Genomic DNA, 13,374 nt, shown 5'->3' on the forward strand with positions numbered 1-13,374 from the left:
ATGAAACGTGGAAATACAAAGCGTAGAAAAACGATAAGTGGAAACAGTAATCCTCGAAATATAAAACGTAGAAAAACAAAGCTACTACAAAATGCAGTATCACATCAAATGGAAATAGAAAGCAGGGAGATACCTAACGTTGAAACAGAAAGCAGGGAGATATCTAACGTAAAAATATAAAGGGCCTAAGTGCACCAAATACCAATACAGCCTAAGTCTGTAATAAAAACGATCCAGCAAATAAAGAAATAACACCAAGATCCGAAATAACGACGAACCAGCAAGAAAATTCGTTCCATCTGGTCCATCTTACGACAGTCACGGGTGTCCCATAAAATTCGACGGAATCCCGTTAGGGAACACGATAAGTATATATCGACCCGGAGCCGATTACGAAAACGGCGTTTTAACTTAAGTGGAAAATGTCCGTTCAATCTGCATCCTTTTGATTCACGGTGACGTATCGCGCAAGTAGAAGCAATTCCATGGAAATGATCGTGTAAAAGAGAATGAATAAAGTATGATACAGAGGAAGAGACAGTCTCTATGTGTAATTTCCTCCTAGTATCTGGAACATTCTCATAATTTTATGATAGTCCACTAACCCGTTTACACGCGAAAACAGTTCCTAGTCGCGTGTTAGTGGAACTATTTTCTATGGGTGTTATCAGCGGATACGGGAGATATTCTTTTTCGATAGTTCGCTGCAAAATCTTCGACTGAAAAATGGACTAGCATTTCATGACCCAGCTGCTGGCTAGGAAGATCATATTTATCAATGAAATGGTCCTTTATCAGAAGAATGAACCTAAAGGTACGGCAAAAGAATTCCTATCGTTCTTCATGGTTCGGGATTCTTAGCTCAAAGGGTTTTATTAACATTCTTTCTTAACGTTTTATACAAATTCGAGATCGATCCTTCGGTTAATGGGATTTTTATCTGAGCTACGACGTTACGCCGAAGATGGATGCACATGATAACACACCGATGAGATAAAGATTCAGATTTCGTTCAGACGGTTTTGAGTATTTGAGAGATTTAGAAATTTCTGAACATTTGGAAAATACGAAGAATGAGAATTTGGGTAATTTTGTGAAATTTAGGAACCTGGAAATTTGCAAATTTTAAGAATTTGGAAGAATGTAAGAATTTAAGAATTTCCTCGTGTATTATCGCCACCTGCTATATTGCCACGCTTTATATAAGCACTTCTTATATTGCCACGCGTTTTATTACTACATATAACTAAGTACGATCATAAAATCTAAATTTCCACGCATTGTGTTGTCACTTGCTATATTGCCACACGTTATATGACCATATTAATAAATACAAACACAAATTCTAAATTTCAATGCGTTGTATAGTTATTTGTTATAAGTCACCCGTTATATGGCAATATTGTCGAATACGATCACAAATGCTAAATTTCCTCTCGTTTTATCGCCATTTGTTATTTTGCCACGCGTTATATGACCATATTAATAAATACAAACACAAATTCTAAATTTCAATGCGTTGTATAGTTATTTGCTATAAGTCACCCGTTATGTGGCAATATTGTCGAATACGATCACAAATTCTAAATTTCCTCTCATTCTATCGCCATTTGTTATTTTGCCACGCGTTATATGTCCATATTAATAAATACAAACACAAATTCTAAATTTCAATGCGTTGTATAGTTATATGCTATAAGTTACCCGTTATATGGCAATATTGTCGAATACGATCACAAATGCTAAATTTCCTCTCGTTTTATCGTCATTTGTTATTTTGCCACGCGTTATATGACCATATTAATAAATACAAACACAAATTCTAAATTTCAATGCGTTGTATAGTTATATGCTATAAGTCACCCGTTATATGGCAATATTGTCGAATACGATCACAAATGCTAAATTTCCTCTCGTTTTATCGCCATTTGTTATTTTGCTATGTGTTATATGACCATATTAATAAATACAAACACAAATTCTAAATTTCAATGCGTTGTATAGTTATTTGCTATAAGTCACCCGTTATATGGCAATATTGTCGAATACGATCACAAATTCTAAATTTCCTCTCGTTTTATCGCCATTTGTTATATTGAAACGAGTTATATAATTATCTGTTACATTGCCACACGTTATATGGAAGTATTGACGAATGCAATCATAAATTCTGAATTTCCTCGCGTTTTATCGCCGCTTGTTATATTGCCATGCGTTGTAAGTCACCTGTTGTATTACCACGCGTTATATGGCAGTACTGATGAGTACTATCATAAATTCTAAATTTCCTCGTGCTTTATCGCTGGTTGTTATATTACCACGCGTCATAAGTCACCTGTTATATTACCACGCGTTATATGGCAGTATTGACGAATACAATCATAAATTCTAAATTTCCGCGTGCTTTATTACCACTAGTTATATTACCACCTGTTACATTACCACGCCTTATAACTCGGAAAGTTTCGCATGTTTTATCATCACATGTTATATTTCCACGCATTATATTGCCACGTCGGTGAATATTCTTATAAATCCCGTATCTACGCGCCCTATCATCGGATATATTACCGCCTCAAGAAATTCTACATAACCGAAATAAGAAACAGTGTATAATATATTCAACCGAGAAATCAATGTTCGCGCCCGTATATAGAATATTCCGTACATACGATAAAACAGGAAAAGGAGGTCGTAATAATTGGATATCGTTGATAATTAAAATTTCTATCAGCAGAAAACGGACCTGTTTGAACACGAGCTGATACGAGAATTTTGTTAAAGGATCCCTAGATTCAGCTAAGTTTGATAAACGATCGAACGATCGACACTTTGCGAACGACGGCACCGTTATTATAGTAGGATCGTATCGAATTATAATGTCACGATATATTATCCGAGCTGTGATACATCGCGGTGGATATTTGCCATGGCAGCACGAAATATTCTATTCATAATTGAAACCACCTTTTCGTTGCTGTCTCGTTTGTTGACTCGGCCAGACGCTGACTGATGTTGAAGCTTTGCCACGTCGTTGCATCCACGCTTTTCCTGTCCCAAGATTTCACGAGATTAAGCGTGGAGTAAACGTTCTCCTTTAGCGACTATTTTTACCGCAATATTTCAGCTGCGCGATATTTTTTTACCCAGTTTAGCATTCCGGCTTTTTAAGGAGACACTTTTACGAATTAAATTGTTGTCGCTAAAGAGATCACCACAATTAACTGTGTACACGGCGTTCGTCAAATTTTTAGTTAATTTTCATTAATTCTGACCTTAATTTAAAGTTAATTTACATTTTTTGAAGGAGGAATTCACTTTTAACTCTTTTCAGTTTTATCAAGTTTAATGACTTTTTAGATCTTCAAATTTAAATATACAAAAACATGACATTTTCAGACCTTCAAATTTAGATATACAAAAATGCAGCTATTTTCGATTTTCAAATTTAAATATACAAAAACATGATATTTTAAGATTTTTCAATTTAAATATACAAAATCATGACCTTTATAGATCTTCAAATTTCAATATGCAAAAACATGACATTTTTAGATTTTACTTATAATAACAATAGTAATAAGGGTAATAGTATACGTTCGTTTAATAATACCAAGAGTAATAAGGATAATAATAATAGTTATGGTGATGATAACATTATAATATGGGTAATAATATACGTTATATTGATAATATTAATAATACAACATGAAATTTATGTACCTTCAAATTTAAATATACAAAATGAATTGTTTAGTTCTTCAAATCTAAATATACAAGACCCTATACTTTATAATCCTTTGAAATCAAATTTACAAAGCATCAAATTCAAATTAAAAATTACAAATATAAAATTTTTACCTAAGAGTATGTTCAAACTTCTGATCATAAAAATAGAAAAATTGAAAATGTAAAAAGTTAGAAACCTAAGAAACTTATATTCAAATGTTCAGATCTGCATCTGCTTGTCACCTTACAAGTTCAAATTAGTTATTTGAAAATACAATCACCGTCCTATTCGCAATTTGAAGATATAATCACCGTCATAACGGAGGTGTTCCGTTGAAAAGACTGATTCAAGACAATTTCCGATGAGTGGCTATATCAGACATAGAAACAGGCAGACAAATGGATACATATGAAGTTACTGTATAAGTCTACAGACCAGGTGTCTCACGCGAATTGGAATATGCATCAAAATATCGAGTACCTACCGTAAACATATAGGTAGAACGAGAGACGCAGAGATTTTAAAGTCGCCGAACGATTAAACGTGCCCGAAACTATCGAAAACGATACCAAACGATTATTCTTGATTTCACGACGACCGACGTCGACGACCAAGTATCGTCAACGAGTTATAGAGCTTTCAACGTGCTTCCAGTCGATTCTACGCGCGAAAAATTATCGAAACGATACCAAACACGGTTTTTATCGATTCGATCGACGTCGACAGGTTCCCGTCGTCAGATCGCCGCCAAAATCCATACAGCAAATTTAGGGTGTCTCTCGAGTCCACCCTCAAAATTTCAAGCGAAAAGACACAAAATTGCGTCCGTTAGCGTACGTACAAACGAACAAATCACCACGTTCAAATGTGCTATAGTAATTATTACAAGTCTTATGAAACGTCGAAATTTCCGATGAAATCGTTCTAACGTGTTCAAGGTTTAAATTCGCAATAGTAAGTGACCAAAGTGCCTGTTATTGTTAAATCGGTTAAGCAAGCACTAATTGTAATAACTATTAACTACATATCTAAATAATTGTTAACTATATAACTATTAACTTTTGGCAGTAATCTTCATCTATCCAAATAGACAAGTTTGGTGTCAATCTTTTCGTACGTTACGAGGCGTGTATATCACGGTGGATAAAGAAGCACGTCAGTATCGAAACGATTACCCTTATTTCACCGGTATAAAACGGTGTCTGGCGATAAAAAGCTCGGTACCACAACATCGATCAACCTAAATAATGCGGCATCGGCCCTCGATTCGAGTATATCGACGGTAATGACGATGATACCTTTCGATGCGTCGAATATGATCGAAGCAAGCGAGATGGAGAACGTGTTAGTGTGGCGGCTAACGACGCGAGTGCAGCTCCTAAGGCGAGGCGTAATCAGGCGCATTTGTCACCGAAGAAAAACGCCCGCGCCTCGTTGTCGACTACACCCGTCGCCGATTCGTCATTGCTAATGCTTCCTGCCTTCTTCTGTCCTCTCCTTCTTCTTTACGCTCCTTCTTCTCGTGTTTTCTCCTCTTCTACGAGCACGATTACTTCATTCGAGTGGACGAGAAGAGCAGAACGCTGCCAAGGCCACGCGCAGTCATTGATGATGCGGCCACGAGGAATTGTACGATCAATCGAACGCGGAATACTCTGTGTACACTCGGCTGAGGTATTCGTTGCCTTTGGATGAGATGTGCGGGGACTTGACACATTTTTCATTCGCTACTTTTTATATTTTTGGGATGTGGGTTTTTATTTCGAATTTTTGATGTTCGGAATTTTGGGGGGGAAATTTTCGGGGTTTCGAGATACCTGGTTCACAGGTGTTGAGGTCCTCGATTTTTCAATTTTTCAAGTTTCGCAAGTTTTCAAATTTTCAAGATCTGAAATGTTCGAGTTTGCAATTTTCCAAGATTTCAAATTTTTCTTTTGAAATTAAGAAAATTTCAATTTTAAAGTTTCCAATGTTCAAGTCTGCAATTCTTCAATTTTTCAACCTTTCAAGTTTAAAATTTTCAAAGGCTTGAGATTACAATTTTTTAAATTTCCAAATTTTAAGTTTTCAAGTTTCAATGTTCAAGTATTCAATTTTTTAATTTTTCAAATGTTCAAATGCACAATTTTTCAAGTTTTTAAATTCCCAGTTTTCAAAAATTCAAGTTTGCAGTTTTTCAAATTCACAAGTTTTCCAAATTTGAAAATTCTATAATATCAATAATTTGAAGATTTAAAAATGTAAAAATTGAACAATTAAAAACTTTGATAATTTCAGAGCATTGAAATTCAAGAATTGGAAAGCTGAAAAACATGCAGAGAGATGTTTCAACAAACCCGTCGAACTGCTTTTATCTTTTATCGCTGAAGCGAACGTCGTATTAAAAGAAAATATTTGAGAATAACGATGTTCCGTTGCTCTTTCTATGACGTTTTAACCGAGTTTTTATAAAGGACACTTTCCACTGGATAGAACTCTTTGCATACGAAAATTGAACTACGTTATTGTTCGTTTGATTACTTGCAGATTGGCTTCGTCTGTGTGCTTTTTTTCACGCAAAACTTATTTTCAACATCTATATCTATCAAAATAAATTTATCTCTCTATAGTATATCGTAGACTTGTCTCTAGTTTTTAATGGAATCATGTTTGTAACCATTTATGTGTAATATGTTTGTAACTAGTAATTGACAAATTCGATTTACTTTAGTTGCTGGAGATTTTTATAGTAGGAGGTATTTTTCATAAGTGTTACTTAATGCTCGATATGTTTTAAGAATGATAAATCGGTAATTTAATATGAGATACATTTTTGAAATAATAAATCGTTAATGAACATTCGATACATTTTTGAAACAATAAATCGTTAATGAATATACGATAAATTTTCAGAATGATAAATATAGATTTTTGAGATATATCAAACTATGAAAAAATTGTTTTTGTATTTCTTAACAAATGTACAATGAAATATAAAGTGTAAGGTTGTACTACTTTTTACTTGTATTGAAAATAAAATTCAAAGACTACTCAAATTTAGTAAGTTAGAAATTTGGGAATTTGGTAATTTGATATTTCCAAAATTTGAGAAGTTGGAAATTTGAGAAGTTAGAAATTTGGGAATTTGGTAATTTGATAATTTGGAAATTTGAGCATTTGGAAATTTAAGAAGTTGCAAATTTGAAAAGTTGGAAATTTGAGAAGTTGGAAATTTGAGAAGTTAGAAATTTAGGAATTTGGTAATTTGGTAATTTGGAAATTTGAGCATTTGGAAATTTAAGAAGTTGGAAATTTGAGAAGTTGGAAATTTGAGAAGTTGGAAATTTGAGAAGTTAGAAATTTAGGAATTTGGTAATTTGGTAATTTGGAAATTTGAGCATTTGGAAATTTAAGAAGTTGGAAATTTGAGAAGTTGGAAATTTAAGAATTTGGAAATTTGAGAAGTTGGAAATTTGAGAAGTTGGAAATTTGAGAAGATGGAAATTTGAGAATTTGGAAATTTGAAAAGTTGGTAATTTGGTAATTTGGAAATTTAAGAAGTTGGAAATTTGAGAATTCGGAAATTTGAGAATTTGGTAAATTACTAATTTCACCAATTTACAAATCTGCTAATTTCTAAGCTTACCAATTTAGAAATTTGCAAATTATTAAATACATTTTCTGTGTCATACAAATAAAGCTCCATTTCCAAAAAGAGCCTATTTCAATTCACAACCAAAAAACAAAAAACAATGAAAATTAAATATAAAATAATTCACATACAAATTTAAAAATAAAACGATTTCGCAAACAACAAAAGAAAATTATTTTTACAACTTGACACAAAAAGCGAAAAGAATAAGAAATAACTACATGAACGCCTTTTAATTCCAAAGGGTTTAAGTCTATTGAATATGCAGGATAAGAGAGAATCCGTCGTTAGAAAGGAGAAAATCAAGGGTCGCTAATGGCACAAACGAGTTGCTCTTTCCCGGGCAAACGAAGCTCGAAACCAAGAAAATTTATTCCATAATTTCGACTGATTCTTCCATGAAGCATTATTATTCCCTTGAATTTGCTCGCAGCCTGAGTATATCTTTCATATTTCTAAGTACAGGGAAAGCAGGTAGTTAGAAAACATACATAACTTTCCAGAAGATCTAATAGTCTCTGAAAACTTCAACGTGAAGTCTCGCGTGAGATGCTGATTTAATTGGGTCATTAATATTTATGCATCTTTATTATCGAGACGTTGTTTTAGGTAATTGTTCAACCTACATTTTGTTTTGGCTTGTTTTCGAGGAAACTTCGATTCTTGACAGTTGAATGAAACTATTATGTTCAAATGTTAAATGGAAATAACAATTGGAATCATTATATTGAAGTGCTAATTTAAATTGTTAAAAAGAAATACTATTATAGTTTGAATCATTCAATGGAACTACTAGTTCAAATTATTTTATGGAACTACAAGTTTAGATTATTAAACGAAACTGCTAGTTTAGATTGTTCAATGAAAATACTAATCTGAATGATTAAATGGAACTGCTAGTTTGAATTGTTAAGTGGAAATACTAGTTTGAATCATTGAATGGAAGTACTAGCTTGAATCCTTCAATGGAACTGCTAGTTTAAATTATTTTTTGGAACTACAAGTTTAGATCGTTAAACGAAACTGCTAGTTTAGATTGTTCAATGAAAATACTAATCTGAATGATTAATTGGAACTGCTAGTTTGAATTGTTAAGTGGAAATACTAGTTTGAATCATTGAATGGAAGTACTAGCTTGAATCCTTCAATGGAACTGCTAGTTTAAATTATTTTATGGAACTACACGTTTAGATCGTTAAACGAAATTGCTAGTTTAGATTGTTCAATGAAAATACTAATCTGAAGCATTAAATGGAACTGCTAGTTTGAATTGTTAAGTGGAAATACTAGTTTGAATCATTGAATGGAAGTACTAGCTTGAATCCTTCAATGGAACTGTTAGTTTAAATTATTTTATGGAACTACAAGTTTAGATTATTAAACGAAACTGCTAGTTTAGATTGTTCAATGAAAATACTAATCTGAATGATTAAATGGAACTGCTAGTTTGAATTGTTGAGTGGAAATACTAGTTTGAATCATTGAATGATAGTGCTAGTTTGAATTAATAGATGGACAGTACTAGTTTGAATCCTTCAATGGAACTGCTAGTTTGAATTGTTAAGTGGAAATACTAGTTTGAATCATTGAATAGTAGTGCTAGTTTGAATTGATAGATGGACAGTATTAGTTTGAATCCTTCAATGGAACTGCTAGTTTAAATTATTTAATGATACTACAAGTTTAGATCATTAAACGAAACTGCTAGTTTAGATTGTTCAATGAAAATACTAATCTGAACCGTTAAATGGAACTGCTAGTTTGAATTGTTAAGTGGAAATACTAGTTTGAATCATTTGATGGCAGTGCTAGTTTGAATTAATAGATGGACAGTACTAGTTTGAATCCTTCAATGGAACTGCTAGTTTAAATTATTTAATGATACTACAAGTTTAGATCATTAAACGAAACTGCTAGTTTAGATTGTTCAATGAAAATACTAATCTGAACCGTTAAATGGAACTGCTAGTTTGAATTGTTAAGTGGAAATACTAGTTTGAATCATTTGATGGCAGTGCTAGTTTGAATTAATAGATGGACAGTACTAGTTTGAATCCTTCAATGGAACTGCTAGTTTAAATTATTTAATGATACTACAAGTTTAGATCGTTAAACGAAACTGCTAGTTTAGATTGTTCAATGAAAATACTAATCTGAATCTTTAAATGGAACTGCTAGTTTGAATTATTTTATGAAATTACAAGTTTAGATCGCGTAAACGAAACTTCTAGTTTAAATTATTAAAAGAAAATACTAATCTGAATCATTAAATGGAACTGCTAACTTAAATTGTTAAATGAAAATACTAGTTTGAGTGACTGGATGGAAAAATGCAAGATAGAATTATTAAAGAAAACTGCTAGTTTCAATCACAAATGTCGTCCACTATTTTGCATCATAACAATAAAAAAATTAAAGAGGAACAAAATAAAATTCAATATAACAATGCATATAAAGAAACAAATAAAATTGCACATACGTATTACGAAATACTACATTAGCAACTTCAACAGAATTAATAAGTATTATAATTTTATTTTCATCGTAGCGTATAATGTCTTGCATAAAATATCAAGTATTTCGTAATACTTTTTCAAAGTAATCGCATGTTTTAAGAATCGACGTTCCAATAAGGTGAATGCGTTTCGTAGCTGAGATTGGTTTCGTAATAGTAGCTACGTGAAACGTCGATGACTTTGAAAAAACAGGTAAATAACGTATCGTTCGAAGTAGTTAAAATTGCAAATTCGATTACGAGGTTTGCATACAAATGTACACGTGCGTGTTTCCTTATGCGAGTTGCGTGTAGATCAAATCTCGATAATACATTATTGGTCAAAAGTTTGGAACCTTTCTAAAAACAGCCATAATTATCTCTTACAACTTTATTTGTCTGAGATTTATTGAAATATAACGAACACACGATGACTTTATCGGGAAATAAATTACAAAGCAACTTATATTATTATGAATTATGTACTGTTATGAAATTATTGAAAATAATGAAACTAATTTGGGAAACAGATGGTATTTTTTGAAAATTCAAATAAATTTTGAGTTGATTTTTTGAGTGATTTTCTATTCAATAAATTTTTATCTAATTTCTGAATTTTTCATTTTGTAATTTTTTATGTAATTTCATTAAGTTTCATTTAATATTTTTTTGTGTAATTTCATTATGTTACATTTTATCATTTTTTCCATGTAATTTCAGTATTTTTCATTTACTATCTTTTTGTGTAATTTCATTATGTTTCACTTTCTAATTTTTTCAAGACAATAAAAAAAAATATAAAAACAAATGAATACTCTTCAAAATAATGAAATTACTTCTACAGAAATCTAAAAAAGTATATAATAATGATATCTGAAAATAATGAATTTAAAAATAAACTAACCCATAATTATTTCAACTAAAATTTAAATAAAACACATAATATAAATAATATGAATAATTCATACACAATATGAATAATAAAAAGCAGTATTTAATTGACAATTTTCGTAACATATCTGAGTGACGGGAAAGGGTTGAAATGCAGTAAAATTTTTCTGTCGTGTTACCGTCTTCTCCAATATCGGGTAGACGACTAATTCGTTCGTAAATTATTTTAAACTGTGTTTTCACGAAAAGAAACGGGTCGTGGAAATTACAGCAAAGTAGAGCCGCGCAGAAAATAAACGCCGAGACGAAACTTATTTAAAGCGAGGCAAACTCATGACTGATTCATGCTGAAGTTTCGGAAATTGGTTACGGGGCAACGTAAACGAAGATAAATCATCGGTACAGAAGTTTGGTCGATAAGGGAAAAGTGCGACTGCCACGAGATAAACTACCCTAAGCACAATATCTAATTTCGATCACGATCACGTTTCAAACACTATCGTTAAACTCCTCCGTTTGGCCCGACACTTTTTAATATTCGGATGTAACGCGAACTGGATTTAAATTTCGTTCAAACGTAATTCGAACAAAATAATAACGATGGTTAAACACCGGTGAAATTTCTGAAAAATTAACTTCAAACGGAGATTTGAAATCGTAGCGTTTAACAGGTTACTGAGGTATATTTTTAATTATGACCGCAAACGTTATTTTAAATTTTCATCAAAAATTCTGGGTTGGTAGAAAGATGAAATATGAATGGCTTGAAGAACAAAAAGATAAAGGGGATTTATATAATTTTGGAAATAAAATTTTATCAGAACAAATTTTTAGTGAAGGGTCGAGACTAACTTATTAATAAGGTGCATGTGTTTTGTTTATTTAATAATGTTAATCGTAGGTTTTTACTAAAAACAGCAAAGTGGCACTTAGACAGTCATTTTCAGCAAGCTTTTACCTTTAAATTGGTATAGCATAAGTGCCATTTTGTGATACTTTTATGTCATGAAATTGTTTCAGACTTTTATATCACAAAATTGCATATTAGATATGGATAATAGGACAACAATATTGTAATCGCTAACTAGTACGTTTTTATTAAGAACAGCGAAGGGGCATTTATACAGTCATTTTTACCAAGCTTTCACCTTTAAACTGACATAGCATAAGTGTCATTTTGCGATACTTTTATGTCATGAAATTTAGTCCAAACTTTTGTATTTAAAAATTGACAGCGGTACATAAATTTCATCCAGCTCCGTTTAAATCATAAATATTCATTTTCTATTCAGAACATTGAGGGTGAATTTATGCAGTTATTTTTGTCGAGATTTAAGCTTTAAAAAGGCGTATCCTGTCATTTTGTGATGCTTTTATGTCATGAAATTTAGTCCAAACTTTTGTATTTAAAAATTGACAGCAGTACATAAATTTCACCTATCATAGTTCAAATCATAAATATTCATTTTCTATTCAGAATATTGAGGGTGCGTTTATGCAGTTATTTTTGTTGAGATTTAAGCTTTAAAATGGCGTATCGTAAGTGTCATTTTGCGATACTTTTATGTCATGAAATTTAAAAGAAACTTTGATATTTCAAAACTGACTACGTACACAAGTATAATCTTGACCATTTAAATGCGGGGTATTCGTTTCAGATTTCAAAACTTCGAACTTCCTAAATCCCTAAATTCCAAAGTCCTAAATTCTGAAACTCTCAAAACTTTCGAAACCACTACATTCTAAAGTTCCGAGGTTCCTAAACCTCGAAATTCCCAAAATTTGTTAAAGCGCATCTCAAATCGCAAAATTTGTTAAGACACGTTTCTTGAAAACGCATTGATTTTCATCGATGCAATGCATCTATTCAATTTTAGCTTTCGTTTATTTACACACGAAGGTTTTTGTTGTCTTCAGAAAAGAAAAGCTTCATACATTCCTTCGAAGTTATTTCTCTCTTATTAATTGTCAATATTTTAGTATGTTCATCACACGTACATTTAGTTAAAAAATACCTATTTCAAATTGTATTAAACCAAATAAGGAATAACCAGTCAAATGCAAATTCATTGGTAAATTCAAAAAATTTCCCTTTCGAGCATAAAGGTAATTATTACAATAACCACGTGGAGTACTATAATTAATCTAAGGACACAATCATTCCCCAGAAATTTTCAATAAAACCCAGAAAATTCACTCGTGACTTAAAATCACATAGCAATCAGTAATGCTAGTACGTAATAAATATAATATAAGACAGCAACGAATTGGAGAATTTTAGGTAGTGAAGCGTTCCGATTGAATTTCAATTCCAAACGATTAGCAAACTTTGCGTTCCCGCCTGCCGGTTTCCTGCCTAGATTACCATATTTCCCTCATTCATTCACCGACTGATTAAAAACTTTCTCATAAATTTGTCTTTCTAAATGAGTACCGGTCGCCTTGCCGGTATACCTCTAATTCAATTAAAGCAAGTAACACGCTCCATTGATTTAAGATTCTGCTCGAGTTTCAGCTATCCCGTCTCTCTCTCTCTCTCGTTCTCATGAACCTGTCGTTTCTTGTCCACTTTCACAATTCGCGTAAAAGCGTGCCGATTCCCGGGCGACATTGCGAAATCGACCAGTG

At 32.1% G+C, this 13,374-nt stretch overlaps 1 protein-coding gene across 7 annotated transcripts in view; it reads right to left on the reverse strand.

The window, feature by feature from the left end:
• The window catches only part of LOC105663855 (semaphorin-1A-like), a 488,866-nt gene that overhangs the window by 334,054 nt on the left and 141,438 nt on the right, over nt 1-13,374 (reverse strand). The gene's annotated exons all lie outside the window — the stretch shown is intronic.

The sequence above is a fragment of the Megachile rotundata genome, chromosome 4 (assembly GCF_050947335.1).
Source record: "Megachile rotundata isolate GNS110a chromosome 4, iyMegRotu1, whole genome shotgun sequence".
Lineage (NCBI taxonomy): Eukaryota > Metazoa > Arthropoda > Insecta > Hymenoptera > Megachilidae > Megachile > Megachile rotundata.